Here is a 27,932-nt window from a genome sequence, read left to right on the forward strand (position 1 = left end):
TACCTCCCCTGCGACAAAACAGTGACTTTCCTCCACTCCCCCAGACCATTCCACTCCAGTCGGGGGCAGACTAACACAGTTCCTACCTGTCTGGAACTCCATTACAACAGACAAGTGGCTAAGACAAATTATCCAGTATGGTTACTGCCTGGAACTCACAACTACCCCCCCACACATACCGCCCAAACAGCGTTCCATGTCACCAGACCATCATACGCTCCTCAAACAAGAGGTTCTCTCATTGCTTCAAAAACATGCAATAGAACCAGTTCCCTTAGAACATCAGGTTACAGTGGTATACTCACTCTACTTCCTAATCCCCAAGAAGGACGGGACTCTTAGACCAATACTCAACCTCAGACCCCTAAATCTGTATATCAACTCAGCTCATTTCCATATGATCACTCTTCAACAAGTGCTCCCACTTCTACAACAACGCGATTTCCTTGCCACACTAGATCTCAAGGACGCCTACTTCCACATTCCCATACATCCTGCCCACAGGAAGTATCTAAGGTTTTGTGGTTGACGGACAACACTACCAGTTTACAGTCCTTCCATTCAGGGTAACAACCGCGCCCAGAGTATTCACCAAATGTCTGATAGTAGTAGCAGCACATCTCAGAAGACAACAAATGAATTTCTTCCTGTATCTAGACGACTGGCTAATAAAAGCCAAGTCATTCAACAAATGTGTTCTACACACTCACCAAACCATCCAAATCTTACACAACTTGGGATTCACAATCAACTATCCCAAATCTCATCTCCAACCCTCTCACATACATCAGTATCTAGGAGCCTCCATAAACACCTCCACAGCCCTAGCATATCCCAGCCCAGCCAGGATAGCCAATATACAAGCTCTTATCACAACATTTCAAATCCAACACTCTCTTCCAGCAAGAGTGTTCATGCAACTCATAGGCTTGATGGCGTCATGCATCTTCATTGTACCTTATGCAAGACTTCAAATGCGTCCCTTGCAAGAATGTATAGCACGTCGGTGGAACCAGGCTCACGGACAACTTACAGATCTGGTATTGGTGGACAGCCGCACACATCGCTCTTTCAAATGTTGGAACATAACAAACCTGTCCAATGGGCGGCCGTTCCTAGAGCCTCTTCCACAGATATTGCTGGCAACGGACGCATCGCTCACAGGATGGGGAGCCCATCTCCTCGGCCACACCACTCAGGGTAAATGGACCACTCAACAGATAGTGCTCCATATCAATTACCTGGAACTGCTAGCAGGGTTCCTAGCACTAAAATCATTCCAACTACATCTCCAGAACAAAACTGTCCTCATCCGGACAGACAACATGACAGCCATGTATTACATACAAAAACAAGGAGGCACACATTCTCTCCAGCTGTCCCAGCTCGCACAGAACATTTGGAGATGGGCCATTCCCCATAACATACACCTACTTGCAGAACACCTTCCAGGGGTTCACAATCAAATTGCCGATCTGTTAAGTCGACAAACTCAACAGATCCACGAATGGGAACTACATCCCCAAGTCCTACTGCCCTTTTTCCAACAATGGGGCCAACCAGACATAGATCGGTTCGCCACACACAAACGCAAAATGCCCAACCTTCGCCGCCAGGTTTCCCCACCCGGAGTCAAAGGGCAATGCGATATGGATGAACTGGTCAGGCAGATTTGCGTACGCTTTTCCGCTTCTCCCTCTCATTCCATTAGTGGTACGCAAGCTCAGGCAACAGTCTCTCAAACTGATCCTAGTAGCTCCCACATGGGCACGCCAGCCGTGGTTCCCAACACTGCTGGAACTCTCGCTAGTTTCACACCAAAAACTGCATCTCTCCCCGTCCCTATTAACTCAGAACCATGGAGAAATCAGACACCCAGATCCAGGTCAACTGAACCTGGCGATCTGGCTCCTGAAGTCCTAGAGTTCGGTTACCTCAACCTGCCACCAGACTGCATGAATATTATAAAGGAGGCCAGAAGACCTACCACTAGTGCCTGCTATGCTGCAAAATGGAAGAGATTTGCCATTTACTGCACTATTAATCCTATAAATCCACTGGATGCATCCATCCAGGACATCATTTGCTACTTAATGCACTTGCCGCATTAGCAGCCTAATTACAAAATCGACAACACTTGTCACTCTTTAGAGTACCTGCGATCAAATCCTTCATGGAAGGCTTTGAAAGAATTATTCCTCCCAGATTACCAACCTCTCCAGTGTGTAATCTAAACATTGTTCTTACAAGGCTCATGGGACCCCCTTTGAACCTCTGCATAAATGCGAACTACAGTTCCTCACATGTAAAGTGGCTTTCCTTGTCGCTATCACATCCTTCAGAAGGGTAAGTGAAATCCAGGCTTTAACCATACAAGAACCATTCTTACAATTACACCGTAACAAAGTGGTTCTTAGAACAAATCCGAAATTCTTCCAAAAGTCATATCTCCATTCCATCTTAACCAATCAGTATAGTTACTCGTGTTCTTCTCAAATCCAGACTCGGTAGCTGAAAGAGCTCTTCATACCTTAGACGTTAAGAGCCCTTCTTTACTATAGTGACAGAACCAAATAATTCCGCAAAGCCAAACAATTGGTTGTTTGCTTTCTCTCCACCACATAAAGGCAACCCCATTTCCAAGTCTGGGATAGCTAGCTGGATAGTTAAATGTATTCAAATATGCTACCACAAGGCTAAACGCACACTAACGGTTCCCCCTAGAGCGCATTCCACACGCAAAATTGGGGCTTCCATGGCATTCTTAGGAAACATTCCCTTAGAAGAAGGCAGCCACATGGTCTACAACACACACCTTCACTAAACACTATTGTGTTGACGTGCAAGCAAAGCAACAAGCTTCTGTGGGTCAACTTTTTCAACCTGCTGCAACCGATACAGGTGACCACCGCTAGGGGAGATACTGCTATATAGTCTATCCTAAGTGTGTGATCTGCAGCTCATATGCCTCGAACGGAATATGCTACTTACCAGTATGCATCTGTTCTTGGCATGTAGAGCTGCAGATCCACACACGCCCACCCACCTCCCCGGGACCTGTATCTGTTCCAGCAGTCTTACTTAGACATCACACATGGACATCTCTCTCTTTTCTACAAACTCCATCATTTCCCATCATGGCGAAAAACAATCTAACGATGGAGTTGATGCCCATGCGCACTGTCGTCCAAGGGAGGAGTCACCTATCTCGTGACCAAAGACTTCTTCCGAAGACAACAACAACCTGCAAGCATCCAAGCCCAACACCAGTTGCCGATCTACTATCCTAAGTGTGTGGCTCTGCAGCTCTACATGCCAAGAACAGATGCATACTGGTAAGTAGCATATTCCTTTCTTTAAACTGTATTTTAATTGCATGTATATGCTGCAGTCATGTATGTAGGATAGACTGAAATCCTAGAAATAATTGCTAGGGTGTAGACTGCTATTCCACTGAACAGTGTGCATGCTTGCATACATCATCCCTAAACCAGCTCCTCTTGTCGGAATCCCCACACTCACTTTGCAAATGAAGCCCTTTATTTTGTTGAGTCCGATCAAAATATTAAATCATCGAGAAAACCGTTGAACTCACAAGATCACTTTCTGTAAGGCAGTACATAGTGCTCGAGAGGAAGCACCATGGTTCCCACTCCATGCAGTTGTCTATGGATACTATACTTTGGGCTTGTGCCAGGGTCGTGTTTGATCACTCCTTGATCCAATACAATATTTTTGTGCTAAACTGCTCTTACAAGCACGCCACTGCTGCACGCTCAATTGGAATTGGGACTGGAAGCAGTGACGCTTTCCTTTTTGCTGTGCTTGTGCAAACATAGAACAAGAAGTGCTTTCTTAAGCTCACACATGCTCCGTGAACAACGAAGAAAACATGAACCATGAAAACAAGGAGGAAAACAAATTGGGTATCTGTGCATATCAGAAGTTAGAAGCCCATCTCTACGGATGTTACCCTAGATACACAAAAATCTGTTGGATCCTCCCATGCGGCCTATCGTTTCAACTAGAGGCTCGCTTCATGAACCCGTTGGTAAATACCTGGACAGGCACCTTCAACCTCTAGTGCAGTCCATGTCTACCTTCGTTAAAGACACCACAGATTTTTTGAACATTCTTCTCAACTTCAACACCCCATGGGAAACTGACATGTACTTTTGTACGATAGACGTTACTTCCCTTTACACTTCAATCCCCCATGATTTGGGGTTAGAGGCTACGGAACATTTTCTGTTACAATCACAGACACCGTATGATTTACAGGTTTTTCTAATGGAGCTATTACATTTTACACTGTATCACAGTTACTTTTGTCACAACAACCAGTTTTTTCTCCAATTGAATGGAACATCTATGGGTAATTGTGCAGCCCCTTGCTACGCCAACCTGTTCATCCACAAGTTTGAGTTGGATCACATACTTCACACCACACCTTGGGAGAGTCATTTGTTACTGTTTGTCCGCTACATTGATGACATTTTTTTAATTTGGAGAGGTCCCAAGACCACATTGACCGAAGCTATTATAAATCTCAATACCATCAACGACAGGTTGAAGTTCACCTTTCACATCAGTGATACACATATAAATTTTCTGGACGTTTCCATCTACATCATTGATCAACATATCCAAACAACACTTTACAGGAAGGACACGGACAGAAATAACTTGTTACACTATCTCAGCTTTCACCAGCCTTCACTCAAACGCCACCTACCATACTCACAAATTCTCAGGATAAAACGAATCACGTCTGAACCTCAACAACTCACCCAACAAACTTTGGACATGGAACGACGCTTTGTAGAGCGAGGCTATCCATCACAAATTTTTGCAAAAGCTATTGTTAAATCGCTAAACAAACAAAGGAGAACATTGTTGGAAAAACAATCAACATCTTCAAAATCGTCCTCGAGAATAGTTATGGTCACGAAATTTTCAACAGAAAGTTTCAACATCAGGAAATCTGTTCTCAGGCACTGGCCTCTACTACAAATGGAGTCTGACTTCAACCAGATCTTTTCGGATCAACCATTGTTTGCCTACGAAAGGAGTAAAAACTTCATGGAGTTACTAAAACCAACATGCTCCCCACAGGTTTTTTCTAAATATAAGGGCACCATACCTTGCCACAATTGTGGAAACTGTAACAACATCATCGCAGGCAATAGTATACAGCATCAAACCAAGGGCCATAACATCAAACTTTTTGTTTCAGTGACTTGCGATTCTACAAATGTTGTCTACATGTTGAAGTGTCCATGCGGCTTGCCGTACATCGGCAAAACTGAAAGAAAAATGAAAACCCGACTGAATGAACACAAGAGTAACATTCGCAATAACAACCCTAAATCCACTGTAGCTGCACACTTTAATGAACATAAACATAACGTCAGCCAATTGCGCTTTCTAGTGTGCGAGACTGTTCCATTAAAAGAAGGATGTGACAACAAAAATTTTTTGATCCAAAGAGAAACATCTTGGATATACAAAATGAACTCCATGGTACCCTTTGGACTGAATGACCGCATCGAACTCAGTTGCTTTATTTGACCTTGTATAGATGCCTGCGTTAATGTGTATATGTCTAAACGTTCTATGCCCGGTCTTAATTTCATTTGAATGACACTTAATTTTATTTGAATGACATTTACTTTCATTTCATTTTATTCTTATTTCATTTGTTTATTTCGATTTGTTTATTCACTTCCAGCCTACTCCTTTTCAATTTATGTGTTAGTCTCTTCTCACTTTAATCTTTACTTCCGGTGTCAGCAGCTACGTTTCAATCATTCCTGGACCTTTAGTTGATTTTTTTTTCTGATTTCCTTCAACTTTATTGTTCTCGACATAACTTCTTTCAAATCAACACACTGTATTTTGAACCCATACTTTGAACTTATATTCCTCTATTATCCACATTGTAACCATCTCATCTCACCCCGGAATAATGTACCACTTCCAAATACACACTCATTTTTTCTATCAATTCCTGTCACAGTCACGGTTTGACATCGTCAAATTCCTTCTAAGCGCATTTTCCTTTTCTAAGATGGCCGCCATACTCCCAGTCATCTCTTTCTGTTCACAACTTGCTTTCCGTACATAACACGGCTACACGCACAGCAACACTCTTCCGTATCGGAGCATTTTGAAGATGCCCGTCTAACGCGTGAACCGAGGTAACTTCCCTAACTAATTTTCTTATCCGGTTTTGGAACTTGGGTCTATTCCACTCTTTATTTTATCGTCACCATGGATATTTCGGCGCACTTTCTGGCGTTTACACGCGTTAAACTGAGCACATCGGGTCATTTGGGTCTAATCTTTAAACTCTTTGTGATACTTCACAACTAAGCTCCTTACTTTCAGTCGCACACTGTTTTCACTTTAGAGATTCGTATATCTTTCGTTTTTGGTAATCCCTGATGGGATATGTTACATTTCTAGATGTACATTGTTTTACTTTAGAGACTCTGGTATCTTTCGGTCTTATTATTGATTGTTTATTATTGATTTATGGAATCCCTGATGGGATATGCTACATTGTCTCCTATTTCTATTATAGGATTCCTCCTGACGAAGGGTTCCAACCCGAAATGCATTGAGGATTTCCGTTGGTACCGTTATTGATATAACATGTGAAATTCGAAACACAGTACAAAGAGCATTATATCGTGAATAAACGAACTTTGATTCAATTACCATTGGCATTATATTTGGTAACTTAGTTACCCTTTAGCGCTGTGCGTACAGAGGGACACTACCCAGGATGGGACAGTGCAACCATTATTGTATCTGTGCATATGCCATTTCCATACACACAAAAATACAAAGAAAACATACCACATTTTTTTTTCATGCTTAGAAGTGCACATAGACAGGTGAATAGTTCTCCGGCGTCCGGACATTTTTCTTAACAGGCTTACAGCACTGTGCATGCTGCCTTTATCTGAAAGAAACACGTTAGTTAGATTCCTCACCTTAGAATATTCCCAGGCGTCAGACTGGATCCGGAAGATTTTTGTTGCAATACCCCTTGCGCGTCGCTAGGCGTCGTCTGCGGCTCCGCGTCCGTCGTTGGCGTTGTGCGCCAGTAAGCGCCGATCCGGGAGAGCTACCCCTTTAGTCAATTTTTGACTAACTTTTTTCGATCCTTTTTGATCTTGTCTCGACTCCGGTGCCGGTAGGATGCCTGGTTTTAAAGCCTGTGCTGACTGCAACCGCTTGATGTCGGTTACGGACCATCACCGCCGGTGCCTTTACTGCTTGGGCCTCGACCACGACGCGGAGTCGTGTTCGGACTGAAAGGCCCTGACCTCGAAGGCTAGACGGGACCGGTCCCGTAAGCTTCTCGAGCTTCGCCACTCTCCATCCCGGTCCAGGAGGAGGTCCAAGGATCGGTCGCGGAGCCGCACTCGACATCGTCGCTCATCTGGCTCGTAGTCTTCAGGTTAGTCAAAGCGCTCCAAGAAGTCCCCTCGCCGGTCGCGCGACTCGGCCGAGGGTCAGGGTGGTTCCACCCCGACCCTCGCCGGTCGCGCGACTCGGCCGAGGGTCAGGGTGGTTCCACCCCCGTGGCTCCGCTGGAGCCGCAGGCGCCGCGCACGTCCCCATACCCGCCGGTCCCTGGGACTGACGCGACGCCGGCGGAGGTCAGTGCCTTCCTCTCGGCCCTGAAGAGCCTGGCCCCGCCGTCGACGCCCGTTGGCGCGCCTTCGGGCCCCGCGGAGTCGACTGGGCCTTCTTGCGTGCCGGCGGCTCCGGCCCCGGGGCCGTTGGAGGCTCTGACACCGCAGGTCCCCGAGGGGCCCGTGCCTGGGCCCCGGTCGACCTCGTCACGCCTCCTTAGCCGGCGTCGACACCGGTGCCGCCTCCGACGCCGACTCCGGTCGACGTCGATCCCCGGTTCAGCCCCTGTCCGGTCCTGACGCCGCATCCGACGCCGCTAGAGACACATTTTGTCTATCGACCGGCTCCGATCATTCCTCCTGTTTACCAGGAATCGGATGACAGGGGCGACTGGGAGGGGTCCGTGGACCCTTTGGCCCTTCAGGGCCAACTTTCACAGGACTGGGCAGATGGACTGGGGGAGGCCAGTGGTTTGGATACCTCACCGGACACTGGATTCATCTCTCCTCCGACTGTGGCTTCGGAGGAGGGTGCAGCTTTTTCTGTGGTGCTGCGCAAGGCAGCCGCGGCCCTTGGGCTTGAGCTGCCTGCCGTGGCTGTGAGGACTAACATCCTCACTGAGGTGCTTCAGTCTGCCGCATGCTCCACTGAGCCTCTGCTGCAATTCAATGATGCCCTCATTGACGTTCTGCAGGGCACCTGGTCCAAGCCCTCCACAGTTCCTCCTGTGGATAGGAACGTTGCCAGGCGCCACCGCCCTGCTCCGGGCGACCCAGTTTTCTGTCCCAACACCCCACCCCCGAGAGTCTGGTTATCCAAGCCTCTACCTCCCAATCCTCCTTCCCGTCCGCTCCTCCGGACCGGGATTCCAAGAGACTGGGACAGTTCGGTAAGAAGCTGTTCTCCTCGCTCAGTTTGGGCCTGCGGTCTTTGAACACCGCCTGTCTCTTGGACCGTTATTCCCGCTCTCTGTGGGATACGGTGGAGGACGTGCTGCCCCTGTGCCCGGAGGAGGCCCGGGCACGGCTTTCCTCAGCTCTGGCCAATGGGAGAGATGAAGGGGGCCATGTCCTATGTGGACTCGACACTACGGATTTGCTGGGTAGGGCGATTTCTACCACGGTGGCGCTTCGACGTCACGCCTGGCTGCGGTCCACGTCCTTTTCAGGGGATGTCCAGAGCACTCTCATGGACATGCCTTTTGATGGCACTCGCCTTTTTGGTGAGAAAGCGGACAGTGCGCTGGCTCGCTTCAAGGACTCCCGGGCTATGGCCAAGTCCTTGGGCCTCTCGGCCCCGCGGCCACAAACTTCCGCTTTTCGCTCCTTTTGTGGCCAAGGAAGGGGCACTTCCTCAAGTCCGTCTAGCCACCGGCCGCAGAACCAGCCTGCACACGGTCGCGGACGTGTTTTCCGCCGAGGCGGTACTGGGGGACAACGCGGTCAGTCCACATCCACCCCGGCAGCATCCGCCTCAAAGCCTTCCTAGTCCGAGCTTTCAGGCCCATTCCTCGCCAGTGGGAGGCAGGGTTCGCCATCACCTGCTCCACTGGCGTACCATTACTTCGGAAAGGTGGGTGCTGCAAATCGTCCGATGGGGCTACTCCCTCCCCTTCGAGACGACCCCTCCAGCCATGCCACCGCAGCACCACCGTATCTCGGAGGATCATTTGAATCTTCTGCAAGAGGAAGTTTCGGCCCTCTTGGCCAAAGAGGCCGTCGAGCGCGTTCTGAGCCCAGAAGTAGGTCGTGGTTGTTATTCCCACTACTTTCTGGTTCCCAAGAAGGGCAAAGGGGGCCTACGCCCTATCTTGGACCTCAGGAACGTCAATGCCTTCCTCCGGAAGGAACAGTTCAAAATGTTGACTTTGGCTCAGGTTCTAGCTGCCCTAGACCCTGGAGACTGGATGGTAGCGTTGGACTTCCAGGACGCATATTTCCACATCCCCGTCCTACCGGCCCACCGGCGTTACCTGCGGTTCACGGTGGGTCAGGAGCACTTTCAGTTCACCATGCTCCCCTTCGGCCTTACCACTGCCCCTCGGGTGTTCACGAAAGTGATGGCGGTGGTCGCAGCTCATCTGCGCAGATCAGGGGTTCCAGTCTTCCCCTATCTCGACGACTGGTTGTTAAAGGCGGGCTCGCCCCAGGCAGTCGTCTCCCACCTCCAGACTACGGCGGATCTCCTGCATTTGCTGGGGTTTTCCATCAACGTGCCGAAGTCACACCTGAGCCCCTCTCAGAAGCTCCTCTTCATCGGAGCAGTTCTCGATTCGGTGCAGTTCCGGGTGCATCCACCGGAACAGCGGGTCCGGGATATACAGGTCCTGATTCCCATCTTTCGGCCTCTATCCTGGGTTTCGGTCAGGCTAGTGTTGCGGCTTCTGGGGCTGATGGCCTCCTGCATCCTACTAGTGCATCACGCCAGGCGGCGCATGCGGGTTCTGCAGTGGGACCTGAAGTTTCAGTGGGCCCAGCATCACCGCAACCTGTCCGACCATGTCTTGATCTCGGAGGGCACTGCACAGCAGTTGCAGTGGTGGCTCACGGACCGCGATTGGGTCACGGGCAAGAGCCTCTCCCTACCCCTACCGGAGCATGTCGTAGTGACGGATGCATCCATCCTGGGATTGGGTGGCCATATGGGAGAGGCGAAGATCAGAGGTCTCTGGCCCCCGGCGGAGTCTCGCCTCCACATCAACTTGTTGGAGCTGAGAGCGATCCGACTTGCACTGAAAGCCTTCCTTCCCTCTGTCCGGGGAAGTGTCATGCAGGTGTTCACGGACGACACTACCGCCATGTGGTATTGCAACAAACAGGGCGGGGTGGAGTCGTGGACCCTTTGTTAGGAGGCTCTGCGCCTCTGGACATGGCAGGAACACCAGGGCATCACCCTGGTGGTTCAACATCTGGCGGGCTCTCTGAACGCCAGAGCAGACGAACTCAGCCGCCGGTGCATGATGGATCACGAATGGCGTCTGAACTCCGAGGTGGCGTAAGGTCTCTTTCAACAGTGGGGAGAGCCTTGGTTAGATCTAGTCGCCACCGACGAGAACGCGCAATGTCATCAGTTCTGCGCGTTGGAATTTCCAAGGCGGCACTCGCTCGGAGACGCTTTTCGTCGCGAGTGGCGTTGCGGTCTGTTGTACGCCTTTCCGCCTATACCACTTCTGCCCAGAGTGCTGAAGATCAGGCGCGACCGGGCCCAAGTCATCTTGGTGGCTCCGGATTGGGCACGTAGGTACTGGTATCCCGAGCTACTCAGTATGTTGACCGATCCTCCGATACGTCTGCCCCTTCGGGAGGATCTTCTGTCGCAGCAGCAGGGGACGGTCCTCCACCCGAACCTGTCCAGCCTCCACCTCCATGCGTGGAGATTGAGCGGCGGCAGTTGATGCCATTTGACTTGCCTCCTGAAGTCTGTGATATCATTCTGGCAGCCAGGCGTCCCTCCACAAAGACGGTATACGCCTGCCGGTGGAACAAATTTGTGGCATGGTGCACAGCAAAGGCTGTGGATTCCCTTTCCGCCCTTCTTTCAGAGGTTCTCCTCTTTCTTCTTTCTTTGGCCCAGCAGGGCTCTGCCTTGGGCACCTTGAAAGGTTATCTTGCTGCCATCTCTGCCTTCTTACGGCTTCCTGATCAGCCCTCTCTTTTCAAGTCCCCTGTAGTTTCACGCTTTCTTAAAGGCATTACTCACACGTTCCCTCCTGTCACTTTCGTAATGCCTAAGTGAGACTTGAATCTTGGCTTAACATTCCTGATGTGCGCTCCCTTTGAGCCTCTTCACAATTTCCTCTTCGTCTTCTCACTCTTAAGACTGCTTTCCTGGTAGCCATCACCTCGGCTAGACGGGTGAGTGAGCTCCAGGCTCTATCGTCCAAGCCTCCTTTTCTATCTGTTCATCCGTACAAGGTTGTCCTTCGGCCTCGTCTTTCCTTTCTACCGAAAGTGGTGACCCCCTTTCATCTTGGGCAATCTGTCACCTTGCCCACCTTCTTTCCGCCTCCGCATCCTTCCAAAGAGGAAGAGCAGCTCCACCGTCTGGACCCAAAACGTGCGCTCTCCTTTTATTTGGACCGCACAAGACAGTTCCGGGTGGACGACCAGCTTTTCGTTGGCTACGTGGGTGCTAAGAAGGGAAAAGCTGTGCACAAACGGACCATCTCCCGGTGGGTCGTTTTGTGTATAAAAACCTGTTATTCCTTGGCAAAAAAAGGACCCTCCTGTTGCGCTGCGAGCCCATTTTACTCGGGCCACAGCGGCTACTACTGCTTTGGGACGGGGAGTCCTCTTGCAGGACATCTGTCAGGCGGCGACGTGGGCTTCGCTGCACACGTTTGCCAGGCATTATTGCCTAGACAGCCAAGTCCGGAGGGATGGCTTCTTTGGCCGTTCTGTCCTCCAGGACTTTCTGGTGTGATCTTGGTTCGCAGACCCACCACCGGGGTTGGTATTGCTTGGGTATCTATTCTAAGGTGAGGAATCTAACTAACGTGTTTCTTTCAGATGAACAAGTTGCTTACCTTCGGTAACGATGTATCTGTAAGAAACATTAGTTAGTTAGATTCCTCACCGACTCACCCATCCTCCCCGTTCTGCGAACTGACATCTAGGGTTAAGGCTATCCTTTTCAGGGCCCTAAATTTTTTGGCACCAGTGTCGGTCTCTTGCATGGCTCTGCGTTCCTGGCGCGGAAAGCTATGTACAAGAACTGACGTCAGCGCGCGAGGGCGGAGTCTAAGTACTCCGACGTCATTCCGGCGCACGACGCCAACGACTGACGCGGAGCCGCAGACGACTAGCGACGCGCAAGGGGTATTGCTACAAAAATCTTCCGGATCCAGTCTGACGCCTGGGGATATTCTAAGGTGAGGAATCTAACTAACTACTGTTTCTTACAGATACATCGTTACCGAAGGTAAGTAACTTGTTATTTAATGTTGCTTTTTCCTTTGTAGGCAATAGGCTTCAGGCAAAATACGGTACACTAGCAACTCAGCTACTAACAGCTCCTGTTCTCTCAGAAACATCGCTGTCTGTGAAAGTTTAAACTGTGTGTTTGTGTGCTTCTGGGAAGAACCGGGGTTAGCTGTGGCAGATCATGTGGTGGAGGATAGGCATTACCTTTATCTGTGTGATGTCTGCCACGAAAGCATGTGACACGCCTTCTCCCTTCTCACAGAGCCTTCTATGTACTTTTTGAAGGGATGAGGTGCAGGATGAGCCGGAATGTGGATGGCAATGGGAGAGCGGCGGATGGGGGTTGAGGTTATAGAGTGTTGACAGAGATAATTCGGGGAATGTAAATAAAAACAAGCAAGAATAGGGAAAGCAATGACGACAAATTAGAAGGGAAAAAAAGGTAGAAAACTGTGTCCATTGGAAGGAATGAGGTGGCTAAAACTTGAGCTACCCTGGTAAATCAATAGACTGGAGTGGATGTGGCGTAACGTCTAGTGCTCTGCATTTTTAAGCCGAGGGACTGTGTACGAGTCTCGGTGAGAGGTTAACCATCTAGGCAAGACAGCCAAAGTTGCAACCACAGCTAAATAAAGTGTATCAAAACTGATCATATTGCCTAAAGTGAAACGATCCATGTAGCGGGGGCAGTCTCCAAGACCGACAAAACATCCAAAAGGTGGGGCAAATGTACATATCCACCAACAGCAGAGGGGGAATTTCATGCGTGCTGCCTAGACTCGACCTAAAAAAGGAGGTTTGGGTTTTACCATTAACTTATATGGCTCAGTCGAGTTAGCAGGTTAAAACTGCTCTACTGAGCTGCAGTAGCAGGCTGGGAGACATGTTTCACATCGCATCCAGGATGGGACAATCAGTGTTGCCACCCTGGGGTAGCCCCTGGGCACCCTTGGTGCCATATACTAGGGACTTATAGGTGAGTAAAGCTGTGCTAATTTGGTATAGCCAATTTAACATTACATGTTTAAGGGTCAAAGCACTGACACCAAGGTCTGTTAACAGGCCTCAGTGCACGCTCGGAGTTGAAAAACTAGAAGCATCAGTCTAAAACCTTGGGGTGATCATGCAAAAAGGCATTTCTTCACAGGCATCAGTCTTCCAACTTCTCTTCCCCTACTTCCATGGCCACCAAACTTCGTTAGTTTGCCCTCAACAACTTACATGGTTGACAATATTTTATGTCCGAAAGATGGGTCTTTTTAGGAAACTGGCTTTTCATTTAGTGAACCAAAATGAGGTACGCTATGTAGAAAGTTCAGGCAACCCTTTTTGGCTTACAGGGCTTAAAATAATCTCAAATGCTCTCTTTCGTGGTAGTGTGGGCGAGCAATTTAGGCTTATGATAGGGTAGTGTTAAGCATTTGTTGTACAAGAACTTCGTAATTGGGTAAGTACTTAATACGTTACAAATATTTACAGTAGAAAATAACAGCTGTCAGATTTGAGGCATGAGCCTCGATTGCGGTAATGTTATCCAATGGGAGAAACATTCACTGAATACGATCACTTACAAATGACTTGCAGTACTCTTCTTCTGGATTAAGGTGAGTAGGGGCCAAGGTCCAAGAAACCACCAAGAGTTCAAGTTTACATGCCTGAGGGTATCTGGGTGCAGAGATGCTTTTAGCTGTGGTTACCTTGAACTTTACACGCTCTAGTCAATGGAAAAAGTACCTTTATGAAAGAGTCTGCAACAGTGGACTGGGGGACTAGTTGGGCAGAACCCAAAGGTGGCTCTCCACTCAAGGGGGTCTCAGGGCCATGGAGTCACCATCTGGTTCAATTGACACTGCCTGGGGGAGCTCAGATGCATAGGTGTTTTGTCCAGCAGGTCGACGAGTTTGGGGCTCCCATGGTTCTCAGAGCACCTGCAGAAGAGGGAGAAGAAAACCAGCAAGATTACTTCAGGTGTGGAGCTGGCCTTCGGTTAAATCCCTCGATGTGCAGGTCGTTTTTGGCGGTAGTGGGGTTGGCGACAGTGGTGAACACAAGCCTTGGTGCTTGCATCAAGCTCCGGTACCTCAGATTTTAGTGTAGGGCTGCTCTGGGGGGTTGTGCTATCTCCAAACTTGGTCGGGAGACGGATCTGACATCTTGGAGCACAGTGACCACTTCCTGGATGGCTGCTATGCCGGTGGACCTGGTGGTCAGCAGATTGGTGTACCGGACGTTACGGTCGGTGCCTGCAGGCTGCAGGGAAGTGGCTCCTCCACTTCAAGGGAGATGCTGGCTGGTTGATAAAGTGCTGGCAGCCTTCCAAGGCTTTTGGAGGATGCACAGCTGCAGGACAAGTCGGGCCTTTGCAATTGTCAAGACAAGAGCAGGCAGGCAGGGTTTAGCTGCAAGTCCACAGTTCCTGCGTTCTTCAGCTCTCCTTTGTCCTTCCTCTTGAGTCCGATGAATCTTCTTTCCTGGTGTCAGGTGGCCACCTAAATACTGAGTTTAGTGGCGTTAAGGGGAGTGAAGGGTAGTAGCCAACTAGCTACTTTTCATTGGGGTCACTACACCCCCTATATGACCACTTCCTGTGGGGAGTGGGCATAACCCTGTCGCAGAGTCCCTAATTCTACTAAAATCAAGATAGTGGAACCCTTCTATTTTTAGCATATGTTGGCCGTAGATGCATATGCTTAGCATTCTCTTGCCATCTAGTGTTGGGCTTGGAAGAAAAGTTGTTTTTCTCCAAGAAAATGCTTCGAGTCACGAGGTATAGTGACTCCTACTACAGTCTGTATTGCGCATGTTCCCCGACTCCTTTATCAGATTGTTTTTTCTGCCATCTGGTTTGGACGGTTATCTCACAGATCTGAAACAAAGTTCAAGTTCTGCTACGAGGCCTTTCCCGCGCCCCGTTTTTGTTTCTTCACCGGCGACGAGAACTTATTCAATCACCACAACAACTGGTGTTCCTTAATTCTCCAGTTCGCCCGGCTTAGGTCTGGTTCGACAACTTTGATAACTTTGACATAAATTTTCAACAACGACCAACTCCATATAGACTCCATCGATGAGGGATGGAAAAGACACCATTCAGCTTTTGTCCATAGTGTTGAGCCAAATATTCCAGGCAGGACCAGCACATTGTGTGCAACCTTTGCTTGTTCCCCGAGCATGACGAGGTGTTGTGTGAGGTGTGTCTGGCTTTCCATTCCATTAAGATGCTACGGCAGTGCCCACTCCATCATGCAGTCACAGCATGCTGACAACGCACCTGATATCTTCGAGAGGCAGTTACCGTAACAAGAACATGGAGCAGAGGATGCTGAGTCACAAGCAACAAAAATGGACGTCCCTATACTGCTGGCTAGCAGTAGCGAAAGCTTCGAATACAACCTTTCCACACAAGGACATGTGAGTAGTCAAGCAAAAGCCTTCCGTACCCCAATCAAAGCCAATGAAACAAACTAAAGTGGCTCATGGAACCCCACTGTCCTCGGGCCATGGTGGTCTACGAAATAGGCCCAGGAAGCAGAACCATGTCCCTCCGCCTACTAAACAATTGACTACAGTTGAAGTTAAAACCCCCAGTTTTTTGTCGGTGCTGGCACTAAAAAAAACGAGAATCCACACACCATAAGGCATTGGAGCCGAAACAGGCTCCAGTGGTATCGAAAATTCCTTTGGCGCCGAAACCTCCCAAGATGCCTTCGACACCGAGGCAGCACTTGTCAAAATCTTTACCTGGGGCTTATACCATTTCGGCACAGAAAATAACATTGATGCTGAAAACCACAAAGACTATGTCGGAGCCTAAATAGCGGCTCCCACAACCAATTCTTGAAAAGCTTCAAGATAAATTAGACAAGGGACAAAAAAGTATATTTTTTCACCCTGACACTGGGAAAGTTAGGGTCAAAGCTGCCTCCAGAGATTTCACAGTACCTTTCAAAGAGGAATAATACCTTTGAAGAAGCGATTTTGGGGCCAGATCTGCCCAGACGTCACAAGAAGTGAAAGGATATTCTTTTTCTTTCTACTTCTCCTCCACCTTTCAAGCCAGTATCTTCTCCTCCACCACCAGTGTTACTACCACTGGCACGTTCACCAATTCACCAGCGCACCTGCTTTCTGAACAACTACACTCATCACAAGCACACATCAACAGAATATGGTAATATGGGGGGGGGAGGTAACATATTTTCTAGAACACCAACAGGACACAGACCATATAGAGGATGCTTGGGAGGATTATGAGGCTGAACCAGACCTGAGCCAGATCTATATCCCACAAATCCATCACCCCTAGATGATGCCACATCATACCATTAGATCATCAGTAGGGCAGCACACTATGATAAGGTAGATCTACACACACTGGTACAAGAGGAAGATTTTTTTAGGGAGACACCCAATAAATCGCACAGAACCATACTGTCTCTGCCAGTGCTAAAGGGCATGCTCAAGTCCACAACTGAGAATTTCAAACAGAGAGTAATAGCTAGAGTAATCACTCCAAGATTGGAAAATGTATATAAGGCGTGTCTATTGGACCCTACATATATTAATGGACCGGTGCCCCCTGACTTAGTTGGTCACACCACAAGAAAGAGGGTACACTCACAAGGTACTGGAGATGCCCCCCCCCCCCCACAGATAAAGCAGAAAGTAGGATGCAGCTGGGAAACAAGTGGCCGCACAAGCAGCTAACCGTCTACGCATCACCAATTCCGTGGGATTTCAATCCTGATATAATCGGGCACAGTGGGATTAAATTCAGGATCTACTGCAACACCTCCCAGAACAGTTTTGCAGCAGAGGAACTCAGTAGAGGAAGGTAGGGTCATATACAATACCACTATACAGTGCGTGTTAGACTCTGCTGAAACAAGTGCCAGAGAAATAAACACCAGTATACTCATCAGATGCCACGAATGGCTTGGGGTATCCGGGTTTAAGTCAGAGGTCCAACATCATCTTTTAGATTTACTTATTGATGGCCAAAATCTCTTCGGACCACAAGTAGATGAGATGCTTGAGACATTTAAAAAAATGGACTTGGACATCGCCAAATCCATGGGCAGCCTTCAAACCTTTCAACACAGGGTTTACTTTCGGAGTGGGCAATACAGAGATGCCACAGGACCTGGTACATCCACCGACTCAGGTCAGCTGCAAAAACAGGGTTCCTATTAGCTGCATTATTCAAGTAGATCGTACTATAGGCCCCACTACAAAAAAAATAGAGGCAGAGATTGTGGTTCCACCTCCAAACCTACCAAGCAGTGACTAACTAACCCTCCCCCCTCCAAATACAACACCAGTAGGGGGGAAGAGTACGACAGTACCTTCAGCAATGGATACTGATCTGTGGGTTCTCTCTATCATCAAAGACGGGTATTGTCTAGAACTCAAAACTACCCCGCCCACAGTATCACCAAGGACGCAATGTCAGCACAACATTTAACACTCCCCCCAAGAGGAGGTTCAAGCTCTCCTGTAAAGCTGTAAAATAGTTCCAAAACAATACTAGAACATGAAGTATACTCACTATATTTCCTCATTCCCATTAAGGACAAAACATTAACTTATTCTAGACCTCAGGACACTGAACAGCTACATCTCTTCAGAACTTTTTCACATGGCTACACTGTTATGATACCCTTACTGCAGCAGGAGATTTTATGTCAGCACAAGAACTAAAAGACGCCTACTTCTATATATTCCTATATATCCAGCACATGGCGCTATCTCCGTTTTAAGGTCAACGTACATCAATACCAATTCAAGGTATTATCATTTTGAGGAACTACAGGTCCATGGGTAGTCAGAAAATGCCTAGCAGTGATGACAGCTCATCATGTTTTTCCTTCGGATGATGGCATCATGCATATCCATTGTTCCACATGCTCGTCTACATATGCATCCCCTTCAGCGCGCACTGCAATAACAATGGTCTCAATCTGAGGGGAATCTACTAGATCTAGTGTTAGTAGGGTCAGAGACCCATCACTCTGCAGTGGTGGAGCAGCAACAATCTGTTGTAGGGTTAGCTCTTCAAAGCCCAGTCCTGCAAGTCACATTGACCACAGATGTATCCCTTCAGGGTTGGGGCGAGCACATATTCACTACCTCACAGTACACGGTCTATGGTCAACAGCGCTTACACAGCAGTCATCTGGAGCTTCTAGCAATTTAACTAGCTCTCAAAGCCTTTTGTAGTCATCTACAGTACTAGGTAGTCCTGGTGCACACAGACAACATTACTGCAATAGCTTATGTTCAAAAACAGGGGGAGGGGACACTAATCACAGCTCTCCCTCTTAGCAGAGCGCATCTGGCATTGGGCCATACATCATAAAATCTACCTCCTAGCAAAATACCTATCTACCTTGAGTGGGAAATCAACCAAACGTTCCTACTCTCATACTTTCAATGGAGGGGAACCCCAGAGGTTGTCCTTTTTGCCACAAAACACAATTCAAAATGCCAAACGTTTGCCTCCAGGTTTCCTCACCATAAATACAAAGACAATGCCCTCTTGATCAATTATTCAAGAAAATTAGCTTACGTTTTTCAACCTCACTAATTCCATATATGGTGCAATAACAATCTCCAACATCCCTCATGCTCATCCTAATTCCCCCGACACTGGTGCGACAGGCGTGGTACACAAGCCTACTGCAACTATCAGTAGTTGCCTCTCTAGCCGCATCTGCTAACTCAGAATCAGGTCGAAGTAATGCACCCAAATCCCACACAACTCAATCTAGCGATTTGGCTCCTGAGATTTTAGAGTTTGGACACCTTAATCCGACACAGGAATGTATGGATATTTTCAAACAAGCGCATAGACAAGATGTGCTTGATATGCATTAAAATGGAAAATTTTGTTGACTACTGTTTAGACAAATCAGTACAAGACCAACAGTACAAGACCTTATTGGTTATCTTTTCTTTTTCATTCACAGCTAGCAGGACTTTACTATACTTCGATCAGGTTACATTTAGCATCTCTAGCTGCTTACATGTAAAACACACACATGCCACTCTTAAAATTCCAGTAATTAAGGCATTTATAGAAGGATTAAAGAGTCATCCTACCTTCCACCCCACCTGCTCCAGTCTGGAATTTCAATGTTGGGCTCACAAGATTAATGGGTCCAACTTTTGAGCCCCTTCATTCATGTTTACTACAGTTCTTCACTTGAAAAGTAGCCTTTTTAGTGGCTGTTTCATCTCTTAGAAGAATAATTAAATTGCAAGCACTTATTTTATAGGAGCCTTTCTTTCATATATTTCCAATTAAAATAGTACTTGGTACTAACCCTAAATTTTTGCCAAAGGTGGCATCAGCTTTTCATACAGTTACCAGTTTTCTTCCCCAAACAGGATTCAGTAGCAGAAAGAGCTTTACATACATTAGATGTTGAAAGAGCACTAATGTACTACATAGAAAGAACTAAACCTTTTCTTAAAACCACAAGAATGATTTCTCATATCCAAAACAGGAATAGCTAGATGGACAGTGTGCTGCTTTCAAACTTGCTCTCTCAAAGCAAAGCGAGTACTAACTGTAACTCCTAGAACTCACTCCAGAAGCAAAAAAGAGCCTCCGTGGAAGATAATTGTAAGGCAGTACCTGAATAGCTCAATTATATTCACAAAACACTATAATGTTGTTACCTTAGTTAATTAACAAGCTAGAGTGGGTCAAGCTGTATTACAAATGCTTTTTCAAACATCTACCTCAACCAATAGCTAACCACCGCTTAGTAGGAACACTGCTTTACATTAAATTCTAAGCAAATGTATTTACAGCCGACACATGCAATGAATGGTATGTTGCTTACCGTGTGAGCTTCTATTTGTAGTGTGTAGTTGTGACAAAGTGGGTTTCTGTTGCAGCAACCCCCCCCCCCCTTATCTTTTTTTGTTGCCAGACTACTTATGCTCTTTGACTTGGTGTGCCCTGGGCTCCTGCCAATCAGGTGCCCAGGGCCTGTGTTCCTTCCCTAAAACTGCCTAACAGCCTAAACCCAATTGGCATTTCTGGCCACATGTCAGCCCCTGGTAAATGGTACCCCAGGTACCCAGGGCCCTGTGACCAGAGAAGACCCCAAAGGGCTGCCGCACTTATTGTGCCACCCTTAGAGGCCCTTTGCCCTGACACACACACACTGCCTTTGCAGGCTGAGTGTCTTGGTGCAGCACAAAATAGAGAGTCGACATGGCACACAACCCTGTGTGCCATGCCGACAAACACACTGCCCTGGCATACCTCAGTCACCCCTCTAGCTGGGTGCACTATGCCAGTGGTGAGGATATAGGGGCATGAGCCCTGTACCCCTTCAGTACCCACGTCCATTCCTGGGCACTAAGTGCAGTGCTGCCATTAAAGAGTATATGGTGCTGGGAGGTCGTCATCACAAACTCCACAGCAGCATGATGGCTGCACTGAAGACTGAGAAGTTTGATATCAAACTTCTCAGCACATTAAACCCACACTGATGCCAGTGTGTGATTTAATGTAAGATGCACGACAGAGGGCAAATTAGAGTTGACCCCTGAACCTAACCTACAATCCACATCCTGTCTGAGAGGCTGCCTAGGCTGCCACACATCAGACATGTTGCTGGACCCCTGGGTAGAGAGCCATCCGCTCTCCTGAGCCTGCAACAGTGCACATCCTGGGCGAGGTGCTAGGTCTCCTCCCCCAGGATGGGCAGGGGAAGCTTCAAAGGCATGCCACCTTTGTGAGCTTCTCCAGGCCACTTGCTGTACTCAGCAACTGGCCAAAAAAACAAGCTAAAAAACACAAGGAGTCCCTATGTAATAATAAGTAGAAGAGAATATATATCTGTATACGCCAAAGAATTGGATGCTGACAAATCTAGTAGTGATCCTATATTGCTATGTGCCTTCAACCAACAAGACCTAATAGAGCTAAGACCATGCTAGAACTTAAAAAGACATATTTTATCGCAGTAACACAGTACAGCATATGTTTACACATAAAAAACTCATTCAATTTGATCATAAGTATATTAAAAAAACAATTTTGTTCCAAAAGACAAAAATATTGCATAATCAGTCATGAATCAATGGTAATCTTCCTCCCTATATGGGTTACAATCTGAGCGTATCGGAAAACTAAAAACATTTAAAAATCAAAATTCTTAAAAACAATGAAAAGTCGACGCAGCGTTTTGGTGTTTATTCAATATTTTCACCTTCAGGACAATAAAACTTTCAATCTGGAGGGAGCGAAAGATTATGTTTAATCATTTACATAATCAGAAGGAGTGGAGGTATCTCTCGTCTCAGCCCGGATCACAGTGAAGGGGCCACTATGCAACTGGCCCCCATCTGTTCTGACCCCCACTCTGGCGGGATGACTGGCGGGAAACCCCAAGGGAGGAAGGGGGTGTGCCCTCCTCTGCCAACCCCACCCCTCAGGTGGGGGAGGTGAGGTATAGCACATCTCCGGGCTCTCGCCATCTTGAAGATGGGGAGCTCTGCCCAATCAGGACTAGGCTACTGCCCCCCTCCCACAGGAGAGTGGCAGGATAGGGAGTGTACCCACCCCAGGGAAGGGACCCATTGGTCCCTGCCCTTTACCTACCTGTAACACCCCTACATTTAGTATTTAGGGGCACCCTGAACCTTCCTTCCTCAGATCCCCAATCCAAAAGGGGCAAGAAGAAGAAAGAAGACCTACCGTGCAGCTGCTAACAAGAGGAAGACACCAACTGACTTGGCCCCAGCCCTACAGGCCTGTCGACCCTCGAACCTGCTCCTGCTAAACCCCGGCATCTCCATTGGTCAGCAACCTCGAAAACCCCAGAGGACCTGACTGCCTTGTGACTCTAAAAGACTGGGACTCTCACAAGCAGTGGTTCTGCTCAAGCAAGTAACAAGCCCGGGTGCCAACCAGGAACTGGGACTCCTGCACACTCTGCACCCGCCAAGCCTGGCCTGTGCTGGAGTGAACAAAGACCACGAGGACGTCCCCCCGGCGACTGTGTCCCAGAATCCAGCACCCACGGACCCACCTCGACGCTCCTGACGCCTGCAGCCTCAGAACCAGGGACCCCTCCAACCACGACCAGCTGAGGGTAAGATTCCCTGACGCGAAAAGACACTCCTGCACCCGGCGCCCTGCGGCCCTCTGTGCCCAGCTCCTGAGTGCCTACCTAACCTACAGCTTCCCAACTTGCCTCTCGAAGTGGTGGTCGCACCTGAAGAATCTTCGTTCCCGAGCTTGCAGCCTTTGTTCGTCTTGTAACTTCTCCATAGAAATCCTTTGAGCGCCCGACGGCTCAAAAGCACCCTGCACCCAGCCACCTAAGTGCCCCTGGGAGTGCAACATCTATTCTAATCTACTTCCCCACTTGCCCTGAGCAAGTGGCCAGGAGCCCAGCTCCCACAGCCGCGTGGCCTGCTTGCCAGTAGCCACCAACCAACGGCCCCCTGCCCGCCATAGGATAACATTGGGCCTAACTCTCTCTGCACCCGGCTGCCCCTGTGCCGCTGAGGGTGTAACCACTGTACCTACCTGACCCTGGGAGACCCCTGAGTCTATGCCCAGAATCTTAACTCGGCTAGTCGAGTACTTACCCAAAAGCCGATAACTTTTCCTCCTTAGGGTAACATTGACTGGTTTCACTTGGAAATTCTTCGAAGTGTTGAGTTTTGAAACTTTAAAATATTCACTAAAAATCAGCCGATTAACGAAATCGAAATTACTCACCTGTTATCAGGAGAGATCCCAGTGCTGGATCCTTGGTGCCCAGCATTGACCCTGAAAAGTAATCACAACCGTACTTACCGATAACTTGATTTTCCTCCATAGGATAACATTGCCTGGTTTTTGCCAGAAATTCTTCGAAGTGTGGATTTTTGAAACTTACAAATATTCCTTAAAAATCGCCTGTGTAACAAAAACGATTTCTTTCAACTGTTTACAGGAGATGCACCAGTGCGGAATCCAGGATCCAGCACTGAGTAAGAAAAAGTAACGATATCCCTACTTACCTGCTAAGTGAATTTCCTCCCATAGGATAACATTGGTGATTCTATGTGAAAAAGTTTCTAAGTGTCAACTTTTGAAATACAATAATATTCCTTAAAAATCACACCTGTCACCAAAACTTATTTAATTACTTGTTTCCAGGAAATGTCCCAGGACTGAATCTAGGATCCAGTCCTGTGGTTAGAAAAGTAATCCTAAAAGTAATTAATTGCATTTACTTAGAAATTCCCATTGAGCTCAATGTTATAATTGTGTTGCCTATTGCAACAACTGTAACTATTGCATTCAAAAGTCTATTGCCTATTGAAAGTATTTAACTAAAGCATCGCATTCTGAGAAAGTATATTTGGATACCTATTGTTGGTTCTAAAATTAAACAACCATATATTTTTATATACAAACCATTGGCCTAGAGTTCAGTTATTGAGTGTGTGAGACCATTTGCTGACTGTGTACAACAAATGCTTTACACTGTCCTCTGATACTGCCTTACTGCTTGACCAAGCTACCACTTTAGAGAGTAAGGTTATATCTAACTTTAGCCTCTGCCAAACCTCTGGGGACTGTGGACTCTGTACACACTGTACCTGTTTGGGAACAGTATATACAGAGCCACTTTCCTACATTGGTGGATCAGTGGTGGGATACAAACTTGCATTTGTTGGAGTACTTGGTTACCATCTGATCACATGACAGAACTCTTAAAATTGCCTTTAGAATTCTGAACCTTACTTTGGTGCAGTATATACAGAGACACTTTCTTACGGTAGTTCTGTCAGTTCATATGCACTCCTCTCCTCCCTGGCAGCTTTTGGTTGAGTAATGTACTTATTTAATAAACCTTTCTACATTATAACATTCACTTGTATGTTCAGCTTCTCTGTCACTATACTATTCTAACGCTCACCCGATGAGGTAAAAACAATATAAATAAATAAAATCGAAGAATGGAGCCGAGGAACATGTGCATTACAGACTATAGGAAGAGTCACTATACCTCGTGACTCGAAGAACTTCTTCGAAGAAAACTAGCTTGTAATTGTTCAAGCCCAACACTAGATGGCAGGAGTATGCTAAGCATATAAATCTACACCACTACACGCTACAAATAGATGCTTACATAGTAAGTAATACATTAGGCAGGCAGTGACTAGTCGGGTGGTGCAGCCTGCCTACTTGTACAGCTGATTTCCTGCTTGTCCTGGTGCCCAATGGGCCTCAGGGCAGGAGGTGGCATCTCGCAGGTTTGGGGTAATCCAGGTGGGGGGGGTACCAAAGGGTCTTTGAAGCCCCTGGCCTTGATATGCTAAATTACTAACCATCCGGCTGGAGCAAGTGTGAACACCTCCCTCTGAAGCAGGCATTGTTTCTGGCCTCAAAGTGTGGACTCTAACCTGCAGGGGTCAGAAATGTGTCTGTGGTGTTTGGCTGGAGGATACCAGTCAGCCAGCATATTAGATAGTGGTAGGTTTTTCAGGGGGTACCTCGAAGGTGCCCTCTGGCTGCATGTCTTAATAAATCCACTACTGGCAACAGCATGGATTTCGTAGGACAAGGTGTTTGATTCCAAACACCTTAGGTTTCAGTAAAGTCGTCATGTAGCTGGGGAACTCGTAATGACCAGTGCCCAGTACATATACTTAAGATTGCTTCCCTGTTCAATTGTACTTTCTAGTAATTGAACTAGACAGCACTGGGGCATATCTGTTCATACAGATATGACCTCACATGTAATACAATGCTCCCAATCTTCCGGCTATTAGGCCTGCTCTAGAGGAGACTTACATATATTGCATGCAGGGTCTCTGAGCATGGCACAGAGGATGTCTGCCATGTTGTGTTTTCACACTTGTTTACACCATTTCATGCAGCTTGCAATGGCAGTCTGTATGAGTTATGGTGATGGGTCCATGAGGGTGGCAGAATCCATGCTGCAGGGGCGTGGTCTGGCCACGACTGAAGATGGCCGCCTAACCTGTGAGCTCTGCTGCGAGTGGGGCTTCAAAAGGAGTTGGCACCCAGTAAATGCAAGACCTTTGACATTATTTCAGCATTCTGGAGGTCATAAAGTCAACGAGGAGCAGATGAGCCGGTTTTCTTCAGTATGAGTGACTCGGTTCCTGAGGAATGTAAACTGACACCGGAGCTCCGTGCTGAGAGGAACCCCGGACAACACTATTTCTAAACTGAAGCTTATTTCTGTCGACAACACTGCCTAAATAACTGTGCTCACTGATGTGAAACTTAAAGGAAACTACATGAATCTTTTCAGAGGATATGTGGATGCTTTTATTTTGGCGGGAACACTTCAGCCTCTGACAGAAGCCAGCTGCACCTGCTCGTGATCTGTGGAAAGGCACCAACATTTCAGCCCCTGACAGAAGCCAGCTGCCCCTGCTCATGACCTGTGGAATGTGCAATGCAATTCTGAAGGAAGAGAAAAAAGCTGACTGGATTTTGAAAACAGAGTTTTGCTAATTCTGGAGGAAGAAATAAGCTGACTGGATTTGAAATACAGACTTTTGAAAGAGAAACAGGACTCCAGCTGACTTCAATGAAGGTAAAGTTCACTGGGAGTTCATATACTCGCTCACTAAAATAATTACCTCAAGAAGCTGAGAGGGGCTCCAGCTGTAGTTATGCATGTGAAGTTTGCATTCTTCTGAGGAATTACATGTGGCTGTTTTGTGGTGCTGAGTTACGTAATTAAATTGAACAAAGGCTTTACCCTTTCATGAGGAAAATGTGTATAATCTGTGCACGGGCTGAAACATTGTACACCAGGGCTTGTCCTTTTTTGCTGTGAAGGGTCTGATATGTCGACAGGAGTTCCTTGATGAGAGAGATGGTGGTGTCTTTTATCAAAATGAACAATCCCAGCTGAAATATAATTGACATTGGAGAAGTTTATGCGCTGTTTTGGAAAAGTGTCCTCTTCATCTTTAACTAAATTACAATAAGGATCTGTAATTGAACAAAGGCTCTACCCTTTCATGAGGAAAATGTGAATAATATCTGCACAGGCTGAAACATTGTACACCAGGGCTTGTCCTTTTTTGCTGTGAAGGGTCTGATATGTCGACAGGAGTTCCTTGATGAGAGAGATGGTGGTGTCTTTTATCAAAGTGAACAATCCCAGCTGAAATATAATTGACAGTGGAGAAGTTTATGCGCTGTTTTGGAAAAGTGTCCTCTCCAGCTTTCACTAATTTACAATAAGGATTTGTGGAAGTTTATGTGGTGTTGGGAAGTCTGCCCTATGAGACTGAGCTGTAGTGTTGTTCAGCACACAGTTGAACTGTTTAAATGCACCAACTGTCTTTAAGGTAATTCTCTGGATATATGTGCAGGACGCAACTTTGTATAATAAGCCTTGCTTTTTTAACTTATGTGCTGAAAGACTCTAGTCCTGTCAGCCTGCCTACAAACTTGAGCCTGGAGTTCCACAGCTTCCCGATCGCAACGTTCCAATGGTCACACCTGAGCTTCCTGGCTTTTCCTCATGCGCCTTGGTCTGTCCACCACACACGCTTATTAGCTGACAGCTGTGAAGTGATTTGAGGACACAAATTAAACCGAAATTTTCAAAAAACAACAGCTTTACAGTGGGTGAGTGCTTTGTTTGATATTAACTTCAGCACCCTGCTAATTCACTCTGGCTATTGCGAAGCGCTGTTTCAGAGGGAATTTTGTTTTTGGGCGCATTAGGGCCTGCGCGTCACACACATTTGCTCATTGGCACTTGAGATATATTTTCTTGGCCCGGTGTGGTCTGAATTTAAAAACATGGCAGCCATGTAGCAGATAAGTGCTTTATTTGCTGCTAGCTCTGATATTCTGCTTAGTTTTTTTATAACAACTGTGAAGCACCACTTCTAAGAAACTCTGAGAGACTTCAAGCTTGTGAGCCTACCTGCAACACCAAGCTCAGAGTTTGAAGGTATCCTGCGTGCAGTGCTCAATTTTTTACAATTTAACTTCCCGATCTCTCTGTAATATACCTGGGCTGTGCGCCACATAATTCTGACACTGGCAATTGTGTCATGTTTTGTTGGCCCAGTATAGTCTAAATCTTGCAGATTAGCAAATTAAAAGTGGAGCTTTTTTTACCGGATGGAGAGGAACCAATCCTTGATCGTCTACTTTATTTTATGTGACTGAGGGATATTGGAGTTCTTCTCTACATTATCTTGACACAGCTTGGACCTTTAATTTGAACTCTCTCCAGTGTGTTATAAAGAAAATACTCTAGTAAATCCTGGACATTGAGAGTCTGATAATTCAAGGAAATAAGACGCATATAACAACTTTTCTGCTTTGTGTTTCTA

The 27,932-nt window shown here is 47.2% G+C and overlaps 1 protein-coding gene across 1 annotated transcript in view; it reads left to right on the forward strand.

The window, feature by feature from the left end:
* The window catches only part of MDN1 (midasin AAA ATPase 1), a 2,002,810-nt gene that overhangs the window by 466,440 nt on the left and 1,508,438 nt on the right, over positions 1 to 27,932 (forward strand). The gene's annotated exons all lie outside the window — the stretch shown is intronic.

This window comes from Triturus cristatus, chromosome 6 (assembly GCF_964204655.1).
Source record: "Triturus cristatus chromosome 6, aTriCri1.1, whole genome shotgun sequence".
NCBI lineage: Eukaryota > Metazoa > Chordata > Amphibia > Caudata > Salamandridae > Triturus > Triturus cristatus.